Source organism: Zootermopsis nevadensis, unplaced genomic scaffold (genome assembly GCF_977971745.1).
Source record: "Zootermopsis nevadensis isolate Lab colony 2312 unplaced genomic scaffold, Znev_1.0 Znev_ptg000010l, whole genome shotgun sequence".
Lineage (NCBI taxonomy): Eukaryota > Metazoa > Arthropoda > Insecta > Blattodea > Termopsidae > Zootermopsis > Zootermopsis nevadensis.
Window position 1 is genome coordinate 11,718,794 of NW_028259142.1, and position 26,210 is coordinate 11,745,003.

The 26,210-nt window shown below is 36.0% G+C and overlaps 1 protein-coding gene across 15 annotated transcripts in view; it reads left to right on the forward strand.

Moving 5' to 3' along the window:
- LOC110828488 (uncharacterized) overlaps positions 1-26,210 on the forward strand; it is a 727,302-nt gene that overhangs the window by 364,154 nt on the left and 336,938 nt on the right. The window contains exons 1-2 of one of the 15 annotated variants that reach the window (XM_087346534.1): positions 11,235-11,494; positions 21,276-21,427. The exons of 13 other annotated variants lie outside the window; for them this stretch is intronic. The gene's annotated coding sequence lies outside the window, so the exon portion shown is untranslated. Of the gene's footprint in view, positions 1-11,234; positions 11,495-21,275; positions 21,428-26,210 lie in introns of those variants that run through there. One more of the 15 variants, XM_087346535.1, reaches the window with a different exon arrangement.

Below are 26,210 nucleotides of genomic sequence, written 5' to 3' on the forward strand. Positions count from 1 at the left end.
TTACTCATCGCCCTGATGATGGAGGCAACAAGGACCTCTGAAACGTCGGTATATTTTTACCAGACTACGCGGCGCAACGACCCAGAAGACAGCAATCTTCTGAAACTTAACTTCTTTCACTCCGACACCGACTAAGTGATAGCTCAGAGATGAAATTCCTATTTTATATCCGAGGGTATGATTATATGCTAATTGTAAATGGCTGTTTAGCTATCACACATTTTATGGGGCGTTAGTAGATGAGTGTGAAGAAAGTATCTAATGCTGAATAATGGATAAACGAAGGAACTTTGAGAGAAATCTCAGTGCCACTTCATCCACGGCGAACCTTACTTAAGTTTCCCCGAGATTAAACCTGTAGTGGTCTGAGGAATCAGTGTCAAGACGCGAGAGCCATTCCTGAGTTATAAAAATTATTGCAGTATAAATATTATATCTCGGTTGGGTGTGTATCTCTCATTTGAAGCATTTTTCATATTGCGGAAATTAGATTAATTTCAAGGAACTTTAAATTACTTTAATACGTAATGGTGTAGTTGTTGATATTAAAACCAATCTTATGTTAAAATATTATAGCATAGTTTATCACCTCATTTAATTTTTTTGTTTTCATTTTATTTAAACATGTCCACTGCATTATATTTGTATTAAAAATACAGAATAAAATAAAAGACGTCATTAAACGGTATCAAGTAGTAGATATAAAGAAGACTGATCCAAAATGCTACAAGTTACAGAAATTATTTCTCTCGAGAGTAGTGGACGACTCGTAGGTGCTGTGGCGCTGTGGCGCTGTGCTAATCCAGCGCCTCACTAAACAAACGAAATTGTTAGCTAACAGAATTTTTATCACATTGCTGTTTGGGATCCGTAAAACATTGAGTTCATTGCCACATGGTTGTTATTGTAAGTGGATCTCTTTTGTTTCACGAGTCGCTTAGGTTAGACCAGGGGTCGGCAAACTACGGCCCGCGGGCCAAATCTGGCCCGCCGCCTCTTTTTGCACGGCCCGCGAGCTAAGAACGGATTTTACATATTTAAATTCTTTGAAATTTCAAAGTACGCACTATAACGAAACGGCCGAACTGAATAGTTGAGAGAAAGAATTCTATAAATGTCTTCCAAGCAATGAATACGGTCAATTAAGATCACATGCTCGGGGATTTTTATCTGTATTTGGCATCGTCTTCCTGTGTGAAAAGACATTTTCAAAGAATAAATGTGTAAAATCTCAATACAGGTCAGCATTAACGGATGAACATTTACAATCAATTTTGGTGATAGGGAGTATTGAATTTAAACCTCAGTTTGGTGAAATATTATCTCATAAACAGGCTGTGTTTCAAACAATTGTAGTCTACTTATTATTATTACGTTACATTTTGTTCAACAAATTTGTTAAAGCTTGGTTTTTTCTTGTTACATAAGTAGGCTTGCCTATACAAATATCCTCGAGTTTGCCTCTTGGCCCGCAGAGCCTAAAATATTTACTATTTGGTACTTTACAAAAAATGTTTGCCGACCCCTGGGCTAGCCAAATGCAGATTTTAACCAACACACACGAGCGCGCGCGTTTGTGTAAAGTTTTATTGACGCCAAAGTAATTTACGACAGTAGTAAAATACGTGGCATATTTTTTGTACAGTCTGTTGAATATTTTTATACTAAAATTATTATTTAAAACCGATAACTACTCGCTGCGGGACAACTGAAGAGTTGTTGATCGTCAAGGAAGGAAGTACACGAACTTACCATTCTGCTTTAGAGTGTTAAACGCTTTGAGGTGGGGTAGTTTCTCTTTGTTAAAACATTAGTATTCATCTAATACCACCTGCGCTATTTAATTAATGGCGATATCATAGGTGGGGCATGTTCCATGTGTGATAGAGACTACAAATACATGGCTTTTGTGAATACAGTAATGCAACTACGTGTCCCTTAATATCGCTTGGAATTATGAGGGTTAGCTGCGCAATTATTAAATATTGAAGATCGAACCTGCTCCATGGAGTTGTTTATTTAATCTGATGTGGTTTTATGACTCTCAATTATGTACAGTGTCTGCTTCCTGCACACCAAAATAGCTCACGGAGCAGAGTCCTTTTTGAGATGCTGACAGCCGCTCACGTAGCCAAGAAATTCCTCACCTTCAATTGGAAAACGAATATTTTCACCGTATTCATAAGACCTAACCAATGTCCTGTACCCTGAGTCAGATGAATTTAATCTGCACCCTTCTAACCTTTTTCCCTGAAATCCATTTTAATATTATACTTCTGTATATTCCTATGTCTTTTAGTCGTCTGTTCGCTTCAGGCTTACAAACCAAAATGTTGTATGTATTTCTCACCTCTCTCTTCTCATCCCTTTTGATTTGATTTCTGCATATTAAATATTTAATTAGACTAACAGATAGATTTGTGTATTAGAAAGTGACAGTACGCATCTGAATCGCACGTAAAGTGTATGAAAAACGTGTTCTGCGACCAATTTACTTACGAGGTTTATTCAAAGTATTGTAGATTGAAATTGGACTATAGAAGGTAAGAGAAGACTGTAATTTACTTTACATAATATAAGATTCGTGGTAAGAGAATTGTACATAGAGAATGATGGCAATTTTAAAATCGATAAAGTCACATGTCGAAATGAATCGATAGAACAAACAGTACACTATCATCTTACTAAATGTAGCTATAAGACTTAACAGGAATACAAGAACATATTCGGTTTGAAAGAGATTCAATTTAGTCGTGACTGGGTTTATGTTACTCAGATATTTTCATAACGACTGCTCCTTGGGCGGTGAGCTTGCCTATACGTTACATAAACGTATTGTGGTAATAACGGAGTCACATTAGAAGTGCGATTATCGTTTGAGCATGATATGTACCTACTGAGGCTATAAAGTCGATATATGTTATAAATCGAAAGGATATCAGGCAGATTATAAGGCATCTGTATTAATAATATTTACATCAGTCTTATAATAGTATTTATGTTTGCATTGTTGACATTATAATGCCAAGGGTATCTTAAGGTTCTACTTAATAAGTGACAATACTAATGTAAATATAAAAATTGTGGAACTGGCAATACTATTAATATAAGTGTTTCATAATCCCCACTGCAGGAAGTTAAAATGTAAAATTATATTAAAATAGCAGGATCTTGTATCACGCTTTCGAAGGCGCAGACTTAATGTGTGTTACTAATGTTGGTCGTAGAATGGTGGTAATTATAAATACCTGTGGCTGTAGTACTATTTTCACAGTTTCTTACTGACCGGCTGTCCATGAGTTAGGGCCTAACCTTGTCACTGATGCCTATTTCGTAGAGGCTTCTGGAAATAGAGGTTAGATTGTTGAAGTGCTTTGTTAAGATTTAAGATTTGCGCTGTTTCTAGAATGATAGTCGTATTTAATTCCATGCTAGACAGTTTCAAAATGGTAACCATTTCTTAACTGGTCGTGTAAGACTTGAAATTGCACAAATAATTAGTTCTATTATCTTTGCCGTCAGTATTGAATGTGCGCGGTATTGCCATTTTGCTTTAATATTTTGTTATTGTTACGTTACTAAATATATATAATGATTATATTTTAGTGTATTTTTATTTGTGGCCTATTGTACATTCTTATTGATGTTTGTTCTGGGCTCTTTGTCGTTGGAGAAAACGAGTTGAATTGAATAATTATTATTATGATAATATGTTAATGATTTTGTAGAAATCAGCGAGCCGTATGCAATTACTGGTTTTCATAACAGCTTGTGAATAGTTTATGGTCTCCTAAAACTTTTATTCAAGGCTTTTTTTTCTCATGGGACTACTTTGTCAGATACGCTGAGAAATGTATTAAGCTATTTAAGTAAAATAACCATAAAATGAACTGAAAGTTTGCATAGGCTCGAAGTGATGTAACACTTAAAATGGACGAAGCCAAAACGAATCAAAATGATTCAATACAGTTAGATAATGAAGATTTTAATCAAAATATGACCTTTGCTTTTGAGAGCTATTACATGTGGATTTACGGACAGACAAAATTAATAGCAGACTTTCCAAATTTCTTTTCGGAACGCATTTTAAAAGTTAAAATTGTTTCTGTAACTAAGTGTAAGAACACAAAGTATAGGCAAAGCTCTACGTATTGTTAACCTTGGCAGTACGTTGAGGTGAGTGAATGGTCAGATGGGTGGACCCTAGAGCTGGTCTGGACGTGACGGCTAAGAGAAAAAATCTGGCTGATTCTTGTATTAAGCCACGGCCGACCGTCCCACTCTCTGTCACGGCTGAACACACCCGGCTGTTGTGGTAGGTTACGGATACTGCACGAACTGTACATGACTTCCAGCTACTAGTGGGAGATCTGAGAACTCTTTATAGTTAATCGTGTGTGAGGTTTAGTAGCCATTTTCAAAAACCTAACTAGAAACGGATGTATTTGCCTATGTTTTGAGTAAAACCATGAATACTTCAATCAGAATAGTCAGTTCTTAGAATAGCTTAAACCGTGCATCGCCTACGTTAAAACCTATTTGTGCTTGGCATCAAGCACTTCTAAATTGTCTGTAAACTTCTATCAGACTACACAGCGCAAGAACCCAGAAGACAGAAATCTTCATACTCATCGCCCTGATGACGGAGGCAGTATGACCTCTGAAACGTTGGTAAACATCTACCAGACTACACAGCGCAACAACCCAGAAGACAGAAATCTTCATACTCATCGCCCTGATGACGGAGGCAGTATGACCTCTGAAACGTTGGTAAACATCTACCAGACTACACAGCGCAACAACCCAGAAGACAGCGATCTTCACACTCGCCGCCGTGAGAAGTTGACATTTCACAATTTTTATTCGTTATTTAATAATGGCTTATTATAGATATACTTCTTGTGGTGTTGGACAGTTTCACAGGGAGGGATTAATTTCCTTATCACTAACCTCCTAGTTGGACTATCATCTCTGTGGGCAACATCTGATTCAGTATGTTTTTAAATATCCTGAGTGTCTAGAAAACGTCTCTGTCAGCAAGGATGCAAGGTGGTTACAGTTGAATCAGAATTGTGTCCAGTACCTTCTTTCTGTATTAGCGCTGTTGATAATTTGAGCTTGGACTCAGAGAATTATTTTCTTAGTTACCTAGACGAGGTAGGTCTATAAAGATGACTGTCTTCAGGGGCAGTAGAGCCGTGTAGTCTGGTGGAAATTTACCAGCGTTTCGGAGGTATTTGCTGACACCATCATCAGGGCAATGACTTATCGCCCTGATAATGGCGGCAGCAAGCACCTCTGAAACGTAACTAAGACATGACTACACGGCGATACAGACGCAGAAGACAGACAATTCATTATTATGTTTTACAATTTTAGTGTTTGGATAATAATATGTAAACGAAATTGAGTGTAATGTTAAAATAAGTCTTAAAGAAATAGAATTTAATGTTGTGGTCTGTATTAATCTGGTTCGGGATAGGACAAGTAACGAGCTCTTATGAACGTGGTAATGAACTTCCGATTTCCATAAAAGTCGGGGTATTTCTTAAACCAGCTTAGTGATAGTTATGTTATGTAGTTGTGTAATAAATTCTTCTCGGGCTACCAGCCGTGTCAGGTGGCTGAAAGACCACAACTACAGTACCCTGAGGACAAAGATGGTTCTCATAACGTTGGTTTTTTCACCTTTCAGCCACCTGAAACGGCTGGTAGTCCGAGAAGAATTTATTATACTTAGTCGCCCTGAAACCTCCAGATCATTAAATTAGTTGTGTATTTGATTGAAAGCGTGATTAATATATTTTCACCATTTTCAAAAGCACCTTCGCTGTTCAACCTGATGCTATTCTTGTACTTCTACCCTGCGCTTAGTTTCGTTCTGTGATCCGAGTTTGGTTTCAACAGGGTATGAATTACTGTGGCGAGATTTGTTTGGAGTGACTGGCTGAATTAAGTTAACGAACATTCCTGATTGTTGTGCACGGAAACCGTGAAGTACAACTCTTATAACGTCTAAAGGAATGTAATTAACTTGTTAATACATGTGTTAAAATTGTGTTTACAGCCTATATCTGCTATACTATGGACATGTTTCATCTGCAGCGGCCTGTTATGTAAATTATACTTTACAGATGCAACATAAACTGGATTAAGGATTCTCAGACTGCGTGAAACTTAAAATAATATTTCTTTTCACGACTGGATTTTCAGTGGTCAAGGCAATACTGAACAAGAATATGTATGGTGTGATAAAACAGTGTGAAGTACATATACTTCTGAATAAAGTTTTTTGTGATTTTTCTTACGCCAGTGAATTTGATGCCCATTTCATACAAACACAATTGCATTGATGCAGTTACATATAGACCTATTTCTATTGCGAAGTTACTAAAATTATGCTGCATTTATAAAATACATTTCCTTGCTTTAGTTAAATGTTTACAGTACCAGTCCGACAAAATGTTTAAAATAAGAGTTATTGATCTGTTTATACATACGGTTTATGTAACGTATAATCGATTTCTATAGTCGACGGTTTTTTGTTGAAACTGGTAACGTACGTTTCGGTGTATATATAAAACTCCATTGACTCGAGTTCTGTCTGAAATTTTTAAAGTCTCTCATCGGGTCAAACTTCTCCATTCTGAGAATAGTAACGAAGAAGTTAATAATGGTACTAACATGTTCCCTCGTTCTGGATTAATAGTTTCTTTTTTATTTTCCAAATTTGCATTTAAGTGAATATAAATGAAATTTATAATGGTTGACCATTTAAACTTTGTAAAATAATCTGTTGAACATTATATGCACTTGGAAGAGACTCACTCCTCAGACAGTAAACGAAGAAGTTAATAATGGTACTAACATGTTCCCTCGTTCTGGATTAATAGTTTCTTTTTTATTTTCCAAATTTGCATTTAAGTGAATATAAATGAAATTTATAATGGTTGACCATTTAAACTTTGTAAAATAATCTGTTGAACATTATATGCACTTGGAAGAGACTCACTCCTCAGACAGTAAGATGATTAGCTAACAGTTATTAAACCTGAAACTTCTGTAGTTAAAAAGAACTTCAGGTCTTCAGGCCTGTGACCGCGGGCGTAGTTTCATTTCATATGCCTACCAATTACTCCTCGCAACGTCTCCAAGTCACGTGATGCCATGACATATCTCTCAGACCCATAATTCAATGCGTATAGTTAGCATTTTTGTTCTTATTCTTCCCCTTGTGTTAGCAATGTCGCAGTAGACCTACGATGTTGTTGAACCAGATAAAATAACAGTAATTATTTGTTTTAATAATAATGTTACTTTGGGTTTATAGCTCTGGTGGCAGGCATATATCAAATTGGGTACGGTACACACAAATCTTATATATACGAATAATAAAATGATCTTGAATTTAATTAATTACCTCTTTCAAGAATTCTTAGAGTAGCGACTAATTACATGGGTGCTTGAAAGCATACTAAATCTAACAGCTAATTACAAAATAATTTTTAGCTTCTTCGTAATTATTAAATAAATGTACTAAATTATTATGCGATTCATTCTATGAGTAAAATTCGAAAATAAGATAAAGATGAAGATGGTCTTGCTGAGTATAAAATATTCCGGAATTCAAAACCCAACATACATCATTTTAATTAATATCTTTCGTTCAAAATGGGAGAAACAAGAAGACTTTGCATCTAGCAGTTAAGGAATGGGTAAATACCTAAATAAATAATAAGAAACAAAATGTACTCTTTTCTGTGACACTACAGAAGTTTAATCGTTGTAAACTGTAAGGAAAATTAAATACGTTTTGTGCATTTGTACATTCTTTCCTCGAAATGCATTAAATGATTGGTGTCGAGGTCGTTTCTGTTTGTCTCTCTGTCTGTTCGCTCAATCTCCAAAGTACTAGACGGATTTCGATTAAATTTCTTATTGACGGCAACACTTAAACACAGTTTATTAACCGCAGCCTTAAAATTTCTGGTACTTATTTTAATGTATAAATTTCATCTTAAAATTATATCTGCTGTACACGTTACATATATTATTATGCAGACGCGTAATTTTTGAAATCCGCATTAATTGCAAGGACAAGGATTCTACATTAAAAGCCTTAGTTTGCATTTTTTTAAAAAAGCGTATACAATTCAAGCACATTCTTCTCTTGTATTTTAAAATTCAAACACGAAAATGAATTGACGTAGATCGAGCTAGTAAGTAAAGTAAGTAAAGTTTGTCCCACTATACGCCATGTAGGCGTTTGGGGTGAGTGGAGGTATAGCTCCTCTCTTCCTTGACCTCGGCACTAGATGGGGGTGAGTGGTCAGCATCACGCCCCGGCCGGCTTTACCGCCGGGAAAGGACCCCGGTACCCATTGTAGAGGAGGCTGGGTGGGCCCCAGAGCCGGTCTGGACGCAGAGGATAGAGGAAAAATCCTCTGCCCCAGTCGGGGATCGAACCCCGGTCGTCCAACCCGTAGCTAGTCACTATACTGACTGAGCTATCCCGGCTAGTAAAATATCAATATGAACATTTTACGCTTTGATCCGAAATCTTGGGCTTGTGCGATGCAATGCGCCTCTGGGCTCAATATCGTGGAATGAGAGGATGTGAAAAGAAATAGTCGTGACCTAATTTAAGGTATTATCTCAGAATTTTCCTGGAGGGACTGAGGAAAAATCACGAAGACCCTAGTCTGAATAGCCGGTCTCCGGGCTGAGATTTTAACCCGAGATCTCCCGAATAAAAAGCAGGAGTGGCATCCTAACTTTTAAATGTAATTTAGAAGAGTTTGGTCCTTTAAGGAGTTAATTAATTTGTTTTATATTAGAAAATAATCTCACTGCATTTACCGTGCCCTGAATTATAATTTAATGTTCAAATAAAAGTTGCATTAGCGTTACTTTTGTTAACTGTTGATATTATTAACACAGTCACGTTTAACAAAATTTTGGTTTTTACTACGTTTCGACCATGGGCGGTCATCATCAGTTTTATGTATAATTGGGTAACAATTTATGTCACTTTAAATGAGGCAGTGACTGTTTCGATGTTGTTGCCTGTCTGTCGTTCAGGTCAAAATGCTGTGAACTGTACATTCTGTCTGCATTGAAGTTCCGTCTATACATGAGTGTACACATACTAGCAATTACAGATGTCACTGGTACACGTTTGACATCGATATTAAATATTTGTGAGACACATAGACGCGAAACATCAGTAACCTATTATCGTGACAGTAATGTCAGTTAGTTTTGAAATGCTACGTATCGAACGTTGCAGTTACAAGGTTAGCATTTCTGTCTTCATATAGAGAAGCCACGGGTTTGAATCTCGGGCCGTATTCTAGTTTTCCTCATTTAGGCTTCGCGTGCATTTCTAAGCAACTATCTCCATGGTACATAATTTGTTCAACGAAATCTCCACTTTATAACAAAGTCCCCCATTCGACCCTATTCCGGGTCAGTTTAATCCACTACACGGCTTCAAATACTATTTAAGTTATGGTTTAATATAATTTTTCAGCATCGGAACAGAAACGAGGCAAATATAAAATTAATGCTAAGAAGGTAAAAATATGTGATTTGGATTAAACTGGTTCAGAGATAGTCTAGTAACATTGTTAGAGCCTGTTGTTTCAATATCAGTTATGTGTACTTATTATATCCGATACTTTGGAGATGAAATTTCATTAACACTTCGTAACGTATGATAAATAGAACCGTGTCGAGTTGCAGAGATTTGGTGTTAGGTATTGTCAGCGCATTAGTTTTTGGCCGGTGGAGGAGCTGGCGGAGCTGGCGGACGGGCCTACTTTATGTACCCGAGGTGGCACGGTCAGTGCTTTTCTTTTGTTTGGGCGTTCAGTCAGACAAGCTCCTCGGTGCAGTCAGCATTATACTATCGCAAAAGAGACTCGCTCCTAGCCTTCCCCTTGAAAATTCCACCGGCCAAAAACTATTGCGCCGACTATACCGAAGATAATCACCCACAGATGTCAGCTGAAACTAAATTTTCGTAATTTAATTCTCTGGCCAGATTTCGAAGAACCACTCCGTCCTGAAGTTTATGGACCAAGTTGTGAATAGGCGCCAAGCAAAGTGAACAAAATATTAGATCCTTATGGACTTATTTGATTTCAAGATTTCACTATGACCCATAAACCAATTAACTATAGCAGTGTACCCGTATTAATTGTGTAATACACTGTTTTATTTTCTAGATGAAAAGGATGATATTCGATCAGAATATTGAACATACGTTTTGTTCTTTTATGGAGGATGTAAATCGTACTTAATATTACATCTGTTGAATTAAAAAGAATTTACACTCAATTTTTTTTATTGTAATTTACTTTGATTTTATAGTTTGATACTCACTGCTCTGTAAACTCTGTATGAACCTAGTTAATCAGATTTTGATATAATCTACTGCTTGGGTGGGCATACTCAAGACAACCAAAGGTCGGAAAGGCGTGAACAAAGTGGAGATAAAATAAATGTTAGCGCAATTATAATTTGAGTTTGAGATGGTCTGACGTTTTAGACAGACATTCACGACGTTGTATTTCCTAAATTTGTGTGTGTATCAAGAAACCCAAATTGTAAGCGACGAGAGTTGAGGACACGCTGGACAGCTGGTATCATCGCCCTGCTCTGTCACACAAGTGCGTGTCATTAGTATTTTTCATAGTTTCTCATTCTGGCAGTTCAGGATAATAAAATTATTTTATGAAATATGTCATAACCTCTTACTTTCTCGTAAATAATTCTGGTTTATGTAATAACCCTGTTAGTTTCCGTTGACTTCCTGTCAGGAGCATTCTTCAGACAGATATAAAACTTTTTTCAGAAATATTTGTCCTGTAGCTGAAGTACCATCTGTCTACCTTAATCTGAAACCCATTAAGCCGATTTTATACAAGTAGGCTTATTGATAATCAACAAGACCTATATAACACATGCGTTATACACGTGGGTCTGTTTCCAGCCTACAGACTTGGTCCCATTTCGCATTAACTTATATTGAGGCCAGGTTATTTTCTGTCTTGCAGTAATATTTTATGTGAAATGTATCACAGAATTCAAGAATAGCAGCAATTATGGTATGGTGCAGTTTTGGATAACAAAGATTAACCCAAGAGGAAAATATACTGTTAATAATTATTAAAAGTATATTGTTATATATTTATAATTGAAGTACACGATAACAATACATCGAAAACATATCTCCTTATAAAAATTTGTGATTAGTCGTTGTCGTCAATAAATTACGTCATCAACAATGTCAACTATAAACAAAATCGGCATTGTTGTGGAACACAACAATGCCGAGTAAACAAATAACGCTTCACAACAAAGAAATCAAAAACTATCAAGCCAGTCGCATTATCACTGCTCCAGAAGCAGCACATCGCCTCCGAACAGCGACATAAAACTATTTAGGAAATGAAGGAAAGTGAAAGAAGACGTTGCCAACACCAAAAAGGTAATCTGATACTAATAATAATATTCAACCAAAAAGAAACTAAACTAACCCCCCGAAGGGGGTTACTTTAGTGCCTTACTCAAGATTTTAAAACGCAACCAACCCTCCCCAAAACGTGGGTTGTTCAAGTGTTTAACCCCCATTCGGGGGACTTAGTTTAGAGTCTTACTCAAGATTTTAAAACGTCTGACTGACCTAGAAAAGTTGTCCTCTGTACTACGACGTAAAAACTAAAACATCAGACATATTTAAGAAATAAAGAAAAGTGAAGGAAGTCTTACATTGATAAACGCAGAAAAAACGTATTCAATAAGAACAGAAGGGGAAAAAAGCAGACGAAGATTTGTAAGGGTGGGGTTGGACGTAGAAAGTTGAGTGACCAAGAACAATTGGCCTCTGAACAGCGACGTAAAGAACTACAACATCTGACATATTTAAGAAATAAAGAAAAGCGAAAGAAGAATTACATCGATAAACGAGACCATATTAACATTTGTAGAAAAACAGAGGAAGATTTGCAAGGGTGGGATTGGACGTAAAAAGTTGACTGACCAAGAACAGTGGGCCTCTGAACAGCGACTTAAAGAATTAAAATATCAGACCTACTTAACAAGTAAAGAAAAGCGAAGGGAGATTTGCATTGATAAACGCAGAAAAACTTATTCAACAAGAACAGAAGAGCAGAAGAAAACAAACGAAGACTTGAAAGGGTGGGATTGGACGTAGAAAGTTGACTAACCAAGAACAGTTGGCCTCTGAACAGCGACGTAAAGAACTAAAACATCAGACATACTTAAGAAATGAAGAAAAGCGAAAAACTTATTGAACAAGAACAGAAGAAAACAAACGAAGACTTGCAAGGGTGGGGTTGGACGTAGAAAGTTGTCTGACCAAAAACAGGTGGCTTCTGAACATCGATGTAAAGAACTAAGACATCAGATCTATTTAACAAATAAGGATAAGCGAAAGAAGACTCACATTGTTAAACGAGACCATATTAAGAACACACGTAGAAAAACAGACGAAGATTTGCTAGGGTGTTGTTGGACGTAGAAAGTTGACTAACCAAGAACAGTTGGCCTCTGAAAAGCGACGTAAAGAACTAATCCATCAGACCTATTTAATAAATAAAGAAAAACGAAGGGAGAGTTACATTGATAAACATAGAAAAACGTATACAACAAGAACAGAAGAGAAAAAAAGAAAAAGAAAAAACAGACGAAGATTAGCAATGGTGTTGCTGGACGTAGAAAGTTGACTGACCAAGAACAGATGGCCACTGAACAGCGACGTAAAGAACTAAAACATCAGAACTATTCAACAAAAAACAGAATAGAAAAAAAGAAGACTTGCAAGGGTGGGTTTGGACGTAGAAAGTTGACTAACCAAGAACTGTTGGCCTCTGATCATCGACGTAAAGAAGTAAAATATCAGATTACAAGAAGCGCTCCGAAAGGATTAGCCATCGTTGTCAAAAAATGACGTCATCAACAATATGACCTTATATTTGTTTATACACGGGGGTTAGTTTAGTGTCTTACTCAAGATTTTAAAACGCAACCAAACCCCTTCGGTGTTTTGGTCAAGTGTTTAAACCCCCCATTCGGGGGGGGGGTTAGTTTAGTTTCTTACTCAGGGGTTAAAACACTTGGATGAGACACTAAACTAACTCCCCTTTGGGACTAACCAAGGTTGGTTGCGTTTTACAAACTTGACCACCCCCCCTAGGAGCTCCGAAAGGAGCGCCCTGCTCTAGTTTATGATAAAATTAAGAGGTGATTAAAATAAGAAAACACTTTCTACTGTTCAGTTTAGAATGCTGTTAGTTTCCAGCCGGCTATATATCGATTTTCATTGCACCTACATTTCTACTGTAGAGAAAATGTTATAAATTTGTTTCTATGATGTCTTAAGACTGAAATGATAAGAGGTGTATGAGTTTTTTATTTTTCTCAGAGCCCCGGCAGGGGAGTTCGTCTCTTTTTAATGAAAATTAGTAAATATTATGAACATTATGTTTCCCAATACCCTCGATAGCGCTGTTCGATATAACTGTGAACTTGGCCATTTGTGCTAATAGAAGAACTTTGACCCTCCCGGATATGTGGTATATGTGTATGAAATTATAATTACATAAAATTAACTAAAGCAAAGAGGTAAAAAGGTACAAGATTTTACCACCATACACATACCTCTTATAGCCTGTTGGGTACGCACTCCTGTATAATTTATTTTCCCAACTGCTCTTCAAGTCATTGTAAAATGCCAGTGATCCCTTGTTTCTCATATTTGTCCTCATGTATTGTCTCTCAGTATCGAAGTACATTTTGTTTATTTCGATGCATACATTTCTGTTACTCACCTTTTCCATTTCTGTATTCATCTCCCAAACCTATTCTTTCTAATTCGTGTTTTATTTCATTTAGCAATTTATTTCCTATACAGCATCAAATACCTTGATACTGCTCAGTTGATTCCAAGAACTGCTTACAGACATTCAAATTTACGTATTTCTACTTTAATACAAAATATGCCGAACATAGTGGTAGAATGGTTAGCAATGCTGTTGCGTATTTGTAATGGCCAGTGTTCAAATGTTGACCTGGAAGTTTTCGGTGGTTTTTCTCAGTCTCTCTACTCAAATTCCGGGATAGAACCTCAGATTAGGCCACGACCCCTTCCACATAATCTCCAATCCTCTCATCCTTACTTGTATACTATAAGCATCGTTAAGTAAAGTACAAATAAATAAATAAATACTAACACAGACAAAGGATGGTATTTACTAAATAAAACTAAGAATGGATAGTAGTAGCCAGTTTTAGGGGTTTATAAATATAAACCTGCTGATCCTTTGTTGTTGTTTTTCAGTTGTGAAAAAGGTTGTAACATATGAAAGAGTAATACATACAATGCTGTCCGCTTGCAGAGATGTCCAACCGCCGACAGACCCCAATCTTACTGTTATACATGGTTTCTTGTGTTTCAATTAAAATGCCTTGGTCGGTTATCCAAAATTTTGCAGAACAAACGCTGCAAAATGGAATATAATAGCCATCTTCAATATGCTCGCTGTTTTTATGAGCTGACCACAGGATACGGCTAACCTAGATTCCACACTTGCAAGCAACAACAGAGCAGATATAATTAGATAACAAAACTACACAGGTATGCCTGTAGAAAATTGCGAAACTATCGATTTTTAGCCATTCGAGTTAAAACTGTGACAGGAAATAATTTAGGGTATGAGATTAAAAGTAAAGCTGTCCCACTATACGCCATTTAGGCGCTTGGGGGGAGTGGAGGTATAGCTCCTACTCATTCTTGACCTCGGCACTAGATGGGGGTGAGTGGTCAGCGTCACGCCCCGGCCGGCTTTACCCCCGGGAAAGGACCCATTGTAGAGGAGGTTGGGTGGGCCCCAGAGCCGGTCTGGACGCAGAGGCTAGAGGAAAAATCCTCTGCTCCCTTCGGGGATCGAACCCCGGTCGTCCTGCCCGTAGCTAGTCACTATACTGACTGAGCTGAGATCTTATAATAAGACATGTTGCGTAAGGCATGGCCGTAGTGGAATGGGAGTCCTCAAATTTATACGAAAGTTAGTCTTAATTCAATAAAAGTTGTTTATCAAAGCGAAACTAGAGGCTATAAAGCTTTTACTTTCTTAACTAAAACCTTTTGAAGCGGAAAATCCTTTAAAGTTATCTCTTATGTTAATTTTACTTGTAGGTTGTAGTTATATTCGATGCTGTTTCTAAAATCTCATTAAAATAAAATTTAGAAAGCAGAATCCAATGATTTGATTAGCTCGCTCTGTGATAATTAAAGCTAATTTGCTAATTTGTGTTTACTAATTATCAGCTTCACGGTCTTTTGTGTTAGCTGTACAAAGACAGATAATCAGTTAAAGAGAAAATAACCTTTGAAATCATTACAATAATAAAATTATATAATTTGAGAAACAATAAAGGCACCGTACATACCACCAAGTTATTCATATTGTTTATAAAATCAGTCCATTTGTTTCAATAAATTCTTTATATTTAATTTATAAGTGGAAGGATGCTATTTACTTTTATGATGACAGTGCTCAGAACTAGGGATTTTAACGACTGCTACTATAGGCTGGCTTACTGGGATCTACTCGGTTAACACGTGGCTGTAAAATGTTCATAAACTAATTCCGTCATTATAAAATTATGAAGCTTACACTCTGTAAATCTAACATTTGCTTTAAATAATTTCTACAACTCTGTTTCTTTTCTGATTTAGAATTCCAAGTGACATCGGTGTTCTTAAGTAAATAGGACACAAAAATACGATTCTACCTATCGAGAAAACAGATCTGATTACCGTTTTGATTCCGTTATAAAATAAGCATTTTTATATGTTGGTCTTTATCAAGTTAAATCCATGATAAACTGTAAGCGACTTTGAGAAATATGTTACGATGCGTTTTCTCCTTTAGAACCACTGTTAATACTTCCATGGTTTCATTTATTGTTTGAGACAATCGTGAAGAAAACATTTTCAGCCATCTCTTCCAAGTTAAATCTATTTATGACTAACAACTTAAAATTATATACCATGGAAATGCAGATATACTAACCAAGAGCTTTTTTCAATTGATACAAATCACCTTAATACAATTTTTCCATATTAGACTAACACACCTTTCAAGAACCCGAGCGAGTTATCTGTTGTGTTAATAGTTGCTGTGGTTTATACTCGGTATTTTTTCCTACCATTTCAGCAGTTTATTTAGTCCCAAGGATTACGTCTTAGGATTCCTTAGCTTGTAAGCATGTAATCTGCTTAGATAGAGGAGCGGGTTTTATGGTAACCACTTACAAACAACAGTGTCTTATTCTCTGTTTAAAATAGGTCCGTGAACATAGACGAGAAACTGAGTCAGGCAAGGACATGCGTCGTCCAAAATCACACGACAGCTTCTTATCCTGAGCCTATATGAGCTCGCCGGTTTACGCTCAAAGCAGCTGGGGATGTACGCGGTGTGAACCGCGCTGTAGACCAATATGAAGTCAATATAATAACGCTTCTGGCTATTATTTGTTGATGTCTATTCCATGGACTTCCTGAGCAGATTATAGTGTTTATCCGTCCCCCGGACATTACAACGTATTATGGCATGGAGGTTTACCAATCAGATCATCTTCAAATAAGAGTGACTAAACGAAGTATAGGGATACGAATCTACTTGGAAGTCCATTTTTGGAGTAGTATATGTCTAATCAATAGGAAATAATTAATTGCCTTTATTCTTCATTTCAGTTGCTTTGTTTTTCCTTATTTGCCAGTAATTTAGATGACAGATGTGCTCAGTGCACATAAGTTTAGGTATTAAAAAGTGACAGTAGAACCACGGTTCCGGAGAATTTGACGTAAATACGTCTATAAGGAAAGGAAGTTTATATATTGGCTTTATTCTAAATATTTCCTTTATACATGCTTTACAATTGCGTAAAGTGTGATTAAGACATTGCTTATTCAACTTGAATTAATTACGCTTAAGATGGGTCTGTGGTAGCTGAATGTAATGTAAAGTAATGTATTTTAATGTAAAGTAATGAAATGTAATGTAAGGTAAGGTAAGGTAATATAATGTAAGGTAATGTAATATAATGAAATGTTTTATAGGTAACAACAATGCCGAGTAAACAGATGACGTTTTCTAGGTACTAATAATGCTGAGTAATGTAACGTTTCCTAGGTAACAATAATGCCGAGTAAACAATTGACGTTTCCAAGGTAACATAACAATGCAGTTACACTTTTTCGTTCCACTTTTTCGTTACACTTTTTGCCGAATGACACTGACCCTAAAATATAGACGTATTTATGTCAAAAATAGAAGATGGATGTCTTCTGGGATGTTGGGCAGTGTGGTCTGGTAGAAGTTTACCGACGTTTCAGAGGTCCTTGCTGCCTCCATCATCAGGGCGCAACATCCTAGAAGACAGCCATCTTCTCATTCACCACCGTAAAATCTCAAATCCTATAAACACATAATATTACATCCACGAAACCCTAACACAACACAAGATTTTCTGTCAAGGAAGAAGGCATGAGAAGTTTTAAGTATCAAAAAGGGGCATTAAACGTAAAACGTAGGCAACACACCCATTGTTTTGGTTTCGATATAATGACAAATGATCAGGACGAGTTGACTGTATGCAAGAAGTAAAATATTTAACAATTATATTTGCAAATGGAAGCTTGTATTGTCATACGGGTAGGTAGAAGCGTACATACCGGTGTAAGATATTCATTGCTTGAAATGATTGTTATTCCTAACTGCAGGGTGTCTCCGGCACGAAATTCAATACATTTGTGTTTTGTTCTCGGAATGAAAATGGCCGGTTGCCTTTGTAATATCGAGCAGTGTCGATTGTCACTTCTACGACTGCATACAGATTGCTTTTCATTCTATCGACGAAATGTGAGTAGAATTTTGGTACTGTATAAAACAGAGGCATTGAAATTCATACAAAATTTTAATGGTCATCATTGGTAAATTTCCTTTTGTTCTCCTGAACCCCTGAACGGCATTATTTAATTAATATTCAAAGAGATGTTTGATTAGTGAATGAAATGATATACAATTAGAAGATAAACTGACATGTCTGCGTTAATTTAATCTGTGGTTTTATTTGTCAAAGATAAATTTTAAATGATTTATATGCTGGATGAGTGGCTGTTATTTCGTGTGGATTGGACACTTTGTTTAGATTCAGCTCGTACATAGCCATTGTTCATGTTTAACGTAGAGTGTAACTTTATTAAAACCATGATGAATAGTTTGCTCCATAGTTGTTCAGTTTGTTCGTGTTTAAAAGGCAGTTTGGTCAGATTTCCATTATTGAAAGTGTCAGGAGATTAGTCGCTTGCTGATACGGTCCAAACTTGACTGTAGAAAAATATTTACAAAATTCGTCTTTAAGTTATGTTGTATTGTATAAATGTAGAAACTTTGTTTTCACCTGGAATATTCCCGTGGGGTTTCTCGGTGACACACCATGAGAGGCCTAATTTGTAATGTCGGAGTCAAAATGGTAGAATGACTTATTTAAACTTCGCTTAACTCAGTGACCTACGCGGTAATTTCTAATTCGGCCACAAGACATTTACGTTCCTCATGATATTGAATTTTAAAAATAATTCATTTCATTTTAGAAGACTAGGATATTTGGTCAGATTCGAAGATGGCTGTCTTCTGGGCTGTTGCGCCGTGTAGTCTGATAGAAGTTTACGTTTCAGAAGTGATTATTGCCTTCATAATAATGACAATAACAACCCTGATCATAGAGACAGCAATGACCTCTGAAACATCGGTAATCTTCTACCGAATTACACGGCGCAACAACCCAGAAGACAGTCATTTACATACTTGGCGCTGTGAGAACGTGAAATCTTACGTGGTTAAATTCGTCAGTGAAAAGTTATTTGTTCGTCGTGTTCAGCACGTGTTTATTACATTCAAGAGAAACGTCATTTAATGTAGTTTCTCCTTACGTCATTTGATTCGAAGCACATGGGTTGCTGTGTAAAGCGGATCTTTTATTTACTTATTAGACCCAAGCAGGGTGTCTGCGTGCTACTAGCATCGACTATTTCGCCATCTTAACTGCGGCATCTTGCCACAAACCTAACCTCACCGCAGTTTTCGTATCTCATCTAATTGCATTCCTACTTCCTTTGGCTGGGTTTAAATTGGGAACCTCAATAAATTGCTTCTTGTTTGCTAGTGCTGTGAATTATTACATCACCTTGCTCAAGTGATGAGAATCCTACCATCTCTCACCAGCAGCACAAAACCAACATCCCCTTCGCCATCAAGAAGTACAATTAAGCACAGAAGCATTTGAATTCCTTGAAATGTTACCCCATTATGGCGATACGCACCGTTAAATTGCAACATAGAGCTTAAAATTTTGATTTTAAATTACATCGTGAAACATATATTGAGATTGTTTAATTTTCATTGGCAGTATTCTGATCAAAGAATAATTTTAACGAGGTTTACTCATTTTAAGGCTTTGTATAACATCGAGTAGGTTGGGAAGATGGTTATTTATATGTAGAATATTTTAATGTCTATATGTGACGTGGTCGATAACAGCGCGATGTTCATACCAGTTCATGGAAATTCGTCGCATGGTCAAAAGTTTTTTGAGACACACAGAGAGGAAAAAAGATCATGGTATCACGATACCAGCTTTCCTTAATAACATTAATAAAATATGTTAGAACGCTCTTAAAGATAACGGCGAAAATAAGTATTTAACTGACATTATTAACCGAGCGTTCTTATGACAAGGTCGGTAGGAGTTCGCTTATTTTTGGTATTTTAACGACTGTTCAATTGCTGAATGGGTTACATATTTATCGTAAGAATTACGATTAAGAAGTCTCAGAAATTGGGAAGGACGCGAAATAATGGAAAAACTGAAGAAAACCACAATTAATCTCAACTCACGATAGTCTTTTTTGTGAGAGATACGAACTTGTAATTTGTAATACGACTACAACACATGTATCATTACATTAGGTGATGTCTTTTGATAAGGTTTTATGGATGAATAAGAACAAAACGTCGGAGAGTAAATTAATAAGAAACATGAAGGAAGATGAAACACAGAACTTTCAACATGCGAAATGCCCTGCGGTACATTGACTTCTTCCTATCATAATATCATTACGTCGAAATTATATATTTTTTTTAATTCATTGGCGGTCTCTCCCATGTAAGAAAAAAAAGCAAGTGATTATTTATTCTCACAAAGATGGAGTTTCGACCGCAAATATTCAATCTCGGAACGTTACATCTTTAAATCATAAGTCAAGGTCACTCTGAATTAGAACTTAATAGAGTTACGAACTGGCTTTGAAGGTTAAGACGGCCGCGGATAGTAATGATTGATGTTTTTAAGCGGGTACCTTACATCTAATCCTCGTCTGACACGAAGAAGGGTTGCAAGGAGCAGTTTTGTGAACTTAACATGCGCATGTTTCATTTCATATGGAAACTGACTAACTGTCTAATTATAAATGTCCGCCAGTCTGTCTGCCTCTCTTGCTCACGTATGTCATGCGATTAGTGATGATGGAATATTGATAGTATGTACCGTACGTTTGCTGCAGAATTTAGTTCATGGTGGAATGACCGAACTCGATTTTTGGGAATTAGGAAAGTGGTAACAAAATCCGTTTCCTTAGTCACCACTATAAGCGACCTACACGATAATACCATCAACCATTATTTCCCTATACAATGTACTCGCCAGATTTGCCACTCAGATATTTATCTTTTACGAAGACTGAAAGGTGATATTGTTGCGTCATATTGTGATGATTATAATTGTTTATTTCAACCGTCTAATCACAATAAAATATTTTATTAAATATTAAAATATTATTACTATAATTAACATTTAATATTTAAAATATTTAAAATATATTAAAATATATTAAAATGATGCTCTTTCTATCGAAATGTTCGATTTACAATTAGAGCATCATCATTTTCACGACATGTTTCGGTTTTCAATGAACCATATTCAGGTGTATAATTGATATAAATTTAAATGTAATATTCTAAATGCAATCCTTCGTCAGATGTCCATTAAATATCGGAAAGTTATCCTCTTCTAGATCAATAGTACTTTGTTATCACATTCAATGTTGTTTCGTAAATGTATGTCGCGTATAGTGTGTTCTTGCGTGGGTGAAATGTTTGTAGTGGTTTTTTATAATCGGCCAGATATGAAGAGTGGAGGAGGTCCGTCTGGAAGTAATGTTGTATTGGAACTCTGGAAGACTGAAAGACATCTTAGAAGTGACGCTCTTTACTAAGCTCCTGAGTTAATAAAAGACGTCCCTGGAGCGAATTTCTTACCCGAAATAAGAATAGAGGTTAGTATCACTTTTCCTTTCTAATCACACTTTCAAACATTGATCTTCCGGTCTGTATTTATTTAATGTTTAAGATCAGTATACAAAATGTGTCCCGCTGTATCTGAAGAATTAAAGATGACTAAGTAATGGTGGTTTTTCAGTTACACTCATCCTGACATATTACCACTTGTTTTGCCCGTTTATGTTCGCGTCCTTCACACCTCCTTACATCAGTCGTCAAGAGATTTCTAGAATGTCTTACTTTTAGAAATGTAATCAAGGAATAAATTACAGCGTATTTTTACATAAGTAGATTTGTGTATTCCATAGAACGGCATGCTTTTTTTTAAGAATTATAAGCCTGCCACCGAGCTGAAGTTTCAGTTAAAAATGTGAAACATTACTTCTCCAGTACGATCATGACACGATCTAATCGTCATTAAATAATTAGGATCTATGCTTGTAAATGCAAATTTCGGATTTTAGGCCAAGTTCATACAATACAGAACGTCACGTAACCAACTCCTGAGAAAAAAACCTTGGGACCATAACTTTTCAGTCGAACAATTCTGGGAGCTTACATTGCATACCCACGCTGCTATAAACTCATAATGCTCGTGTTTGAAATATGCAATTCGTGCCTGGATTATCCTAGTATATACTGTCAACTACACTTCATGTTCGTAAATTGTAAATAATTATCATTTTATATTTTGAATAACTGTATAACGTATGTATATACGGTGGTCTAGCGGTCAGAACACTAGCCTTGTAAGCCTGGGGTCCCGGGTTCAATTCCCGGTGGTGCTCAAATTCATAACTTGTGTTGGGCAAGGCCGTGGTCTAGGAAACACGGAGTTTTCCTCCGGGGGCTTCCCCGGTTTCTCCGTGGCATCCCAACAATTACTCCATTCACACACAGAAGAAGGCAATGGCAAACCACTTCTGGATCATCTGCCAAGAACGTATATAACAGGTCCCAGTCCGAGAAAAGGATGGAAAGATCCTGTTCATATGGACCTGTCGTCAGACAGAACACTAAATAATAATAAATAAATAAATATCGTATGTACAAAATGTATCAATTTGCCAAATCGACTTGTCAAGACCATCTGTAGCACAATATATAAGTAATTGTTCTTTTAGTAGGTCTGAAGATGGTGATGTAAATCAATTAAACAAGTTTCCATCGAGAGGTGATTAGTCATAAGTTAGAGTGGACGGTCCGATATAAATATTTTCCTTTTATAAATTATTTTGCACTTTGAACTCGTTTGTTGACAGCCTTATTTAATTCTTTCCGACGTGTGACAGGAAATTTATTTCTTAGAAAAATTGCATTAAGCAGCAGAATCAATAGTGTATAAATAGAAAGCAACAAATACTCAGAAACCTTTCCATTAAATTCTAAACTTTCTCTTTCATTAGAGGTATTAGACAAATTCGTGTCGAAAAGGCTTTTTCAAATCTGTATTACTTTATAGATAGGTTTTGCTTTAGTTAATATGATCATATTACAGCACCAATATTAGCTAATGATAGAACTGCTAACAAGCATGCCTGCTTGGCGGAATGCGATATCGCGAATGGGATATGGTAACAAAAGTACTTTTATTTATAATATACGTCTCGCATGAGCTGTTGATATCTGAGATGGCTCTTCGCTGTGCTTTATGTTAACGCTGCAGAATCTTTTGTCTCATGGGAGAACAAAGTAATTGAGTTTCTAATTAGGAAGTTTTGGCGTGTGGGGATGAGAGGGTTACTTAGTTAAGACTTACGGAACTAGAGTCACATGCACAGTGAAAACGCTGTTATATTGCTCTGTGAGGATTAGGGCCCTCTGCTTAGTGCTGGACAGTAATGGTTGATATGAAGACATGTGGAAGTTACAAGAGTTGTTTCTTGTTTCTAAGTATCTTTCTCAGTGCTTAGAATGAGAATATTATTTACATGTGTGAGATTCCACGCTTCTACAGAATCATAATTATTCATTATTCGAATGTAAATGATGATGATGTACAAGAACTGGAATTGATAATTATTTTAAGCCATAAAAGATATTAATTAAAGCTTTAAAAATTTAGTAGGCCTGCGTAGCCCAAAGAAAACATAACTGGTCTCAGGGTCAAAGAGAAATTATTTAATGTTATTTCGGGGAATAATTTGTTTTATTAAAAGAATTTACAAAACCAATAAATGCATTTTGTGGTCAAAATCTGGATGTATTGGATATTAAAGAATAATTTTTCTAGCTTACACGGTAACACTTTAATGGAGTGTTAAATGTAGAAAACATCTAAGAACGTTTGTGTAAACATGGGTTCTTAAACGCTTCGATTATTGCCTGTTATATATGTGGCCTTTATTGCCCATTTGATGTTCCATTGTTATTTTATGAAAGCGAAAGTATCCATTAGTTAAACATTTAAAAACACTGATACCAGGAGCCACCAAGAAATATATTTGCGTATCAGTTATGTTAAATTGTTATAATTAAGACTCTCAAAACATTTTCCCTACGCCATTAAATTATATTTTTGCACCTTCGACTTATTGCTAAACTTTTGTAGACGATGAATATGTTAACATTTGCGTAGTGTATGTGTGTTGTGGTACAGTATCTTACGAAACTTGGATCTTTCGCAGGGCAAATAATGCATTTGTAAATTGGCTATTCGTGTAAATATTCCACCTTTCCAGCCCTCTTTTATAAGCACTGAATTGAGATCAATGCATGTCGTATTCGATATTGCTTGTTATCTACCCCAGTTTTCTCGATCTGTATTACCTAACGACTGCACATCTCATTTTATGTTCAATTTTGTTAGTATCAGATTTTGTATTTGAATCCTTTAATATGCTTTGAGAAGTTGTCTTATTATTTCCTGTAACCATAAGCAATTTAGTCCTTTCTTTGTGGTGTGGTCTTATATCTTATTAATATGTCTGAGGCTACCACTCCTGATAAACATTCTACAGTCTCTCCAAGCTGGACTCTAAGCTAATAGTTACGAATAATACCATCTTACAACAAACGAATCTTCAAGTACATTTTTTCGTATGGAGTTTTATTTTAGATAGAAGTACGAAGTGCTCTAAGGTGATATCATAACATAGAAATATTCTGGTACCCATTTCACACTATTTTATAGTTTTAATCTGTTTCATGTTTATACATTCTTCTTGTTTACGTTTTAACAGGAAAGTATGTGTGTATGTCCTTGAGAAAGTTTTGTTTGGAATATCGATTTGGTTAATCTTAAACAATCTAAAGTACGACTGATTTATAGTTGTTAACTTATTTCCTTTGAAATAAATTTTCATAAAGGTACACAAGTATATCAGCGAATGCTCTGATGCCAATTTATGTGTCTTAATATATAATTGTTATTTTATCCTGTTTCTGGTATTTATTGGTTACTTTGCAAAAGCGACATGAAGAACCCAAAACTTATTTTCTAGTTTCCCAGATATTAAATATTTCGAGGTAACAACTGAAGTTTCAGATGTCGTTTAGATGAGTTTTGCATTCAAAAGGTTAATATGTTATTTAAATTGAAATTGACTTTCTAAATGGCAAGCGTGAACCAAAAGCTGTTTGTATTTTTGTTCCGTTGTGTGTTCTCTGTAAAAGTTTTTTTTTCCTCACAATTTAGTCGTTAATAGCACAGTTGATAGAAGAGTTAAGGCAACCAGGCAGACAGACATAAAGAGAAATAAATTTATCTGAGTGAAACTGTTTCACAACTCGTTTGTGCAGAAGACCACTTTACATTCTATAAAATGTATAGGCTAAAGTAATGGCCTGTTATTCTAGCGCCGTTCGCTCTGGACTTTGTCATTCGTCGAATTGGGAGAAACAGAGACCGGACATTGTGACCGAAGTTTTCGTGGTACTCGTCATACCTCCAGACAAGTGCCGTGATAGTATAAATTAAGCCACGACCTCTTTCTTCCATATCCCTACAAATTTATTTTTAATTTATTATACTCCCATATATATCTTAGAGCTTTTAACTGCATCGTTAAATAAACAACAAAAAATAAATAAATCGACGCATTTGCCAAAAAACTTAAATTAGACCACGATCAGACGGACAGTACTCTTTGTTCTTTAAGCTTATATTTCGGTGCTATGTTCGGCCACTTTCACTAATTCTATCGACATTTTATTCAAACGTCTCTTGTAGTTCATTAAGTTCTTCAACTGTCAACTTTGATTTTCTCAGTCAGGAATGTTTTTTGTTAAAGAGGGATGCTGATCACGTATATTGAGCTCACGGAATTGAATTTTTAATTTTCTAAGAACGTATCTAAACACTAATAACGCGTTTTCTCGGGTTTAGTATAATAAAAACTAAAACACATGATATTACCAAGAGTCTGTTATTTCGGAGAATGTATTTGAAGTGAGGCTATGATGCAGAAGCAAAGTGGTCTGATATGATAGCATTTTCTCGTAAAATGTTTCAAAAAGTTTATTGCGATGGGATGGTTGTGATGGTTCAATTTTCAACGCCAGAATGGATTTCTTCTAAATATCAGAATCCTTTGCAGTACCACATCTGGACCATAAAGATAACGCTCGAAGCGGAACTACAGAGCAGGGAAATAACCACTTCACAGTAAAACAAATCAGCTCGTAAGGTTCGCGGCATACCACAGTTTTTAAAATTGGCTCTTGTCCTATTTAGATAACATGTAGTGAAGTTCGGTGTTGCAGATTATAAGTAAGAGACCTATGATGGCAGCTAAGAATATAAGCATTTCTATTAGTTATTCTGAGTGTATGAACTAA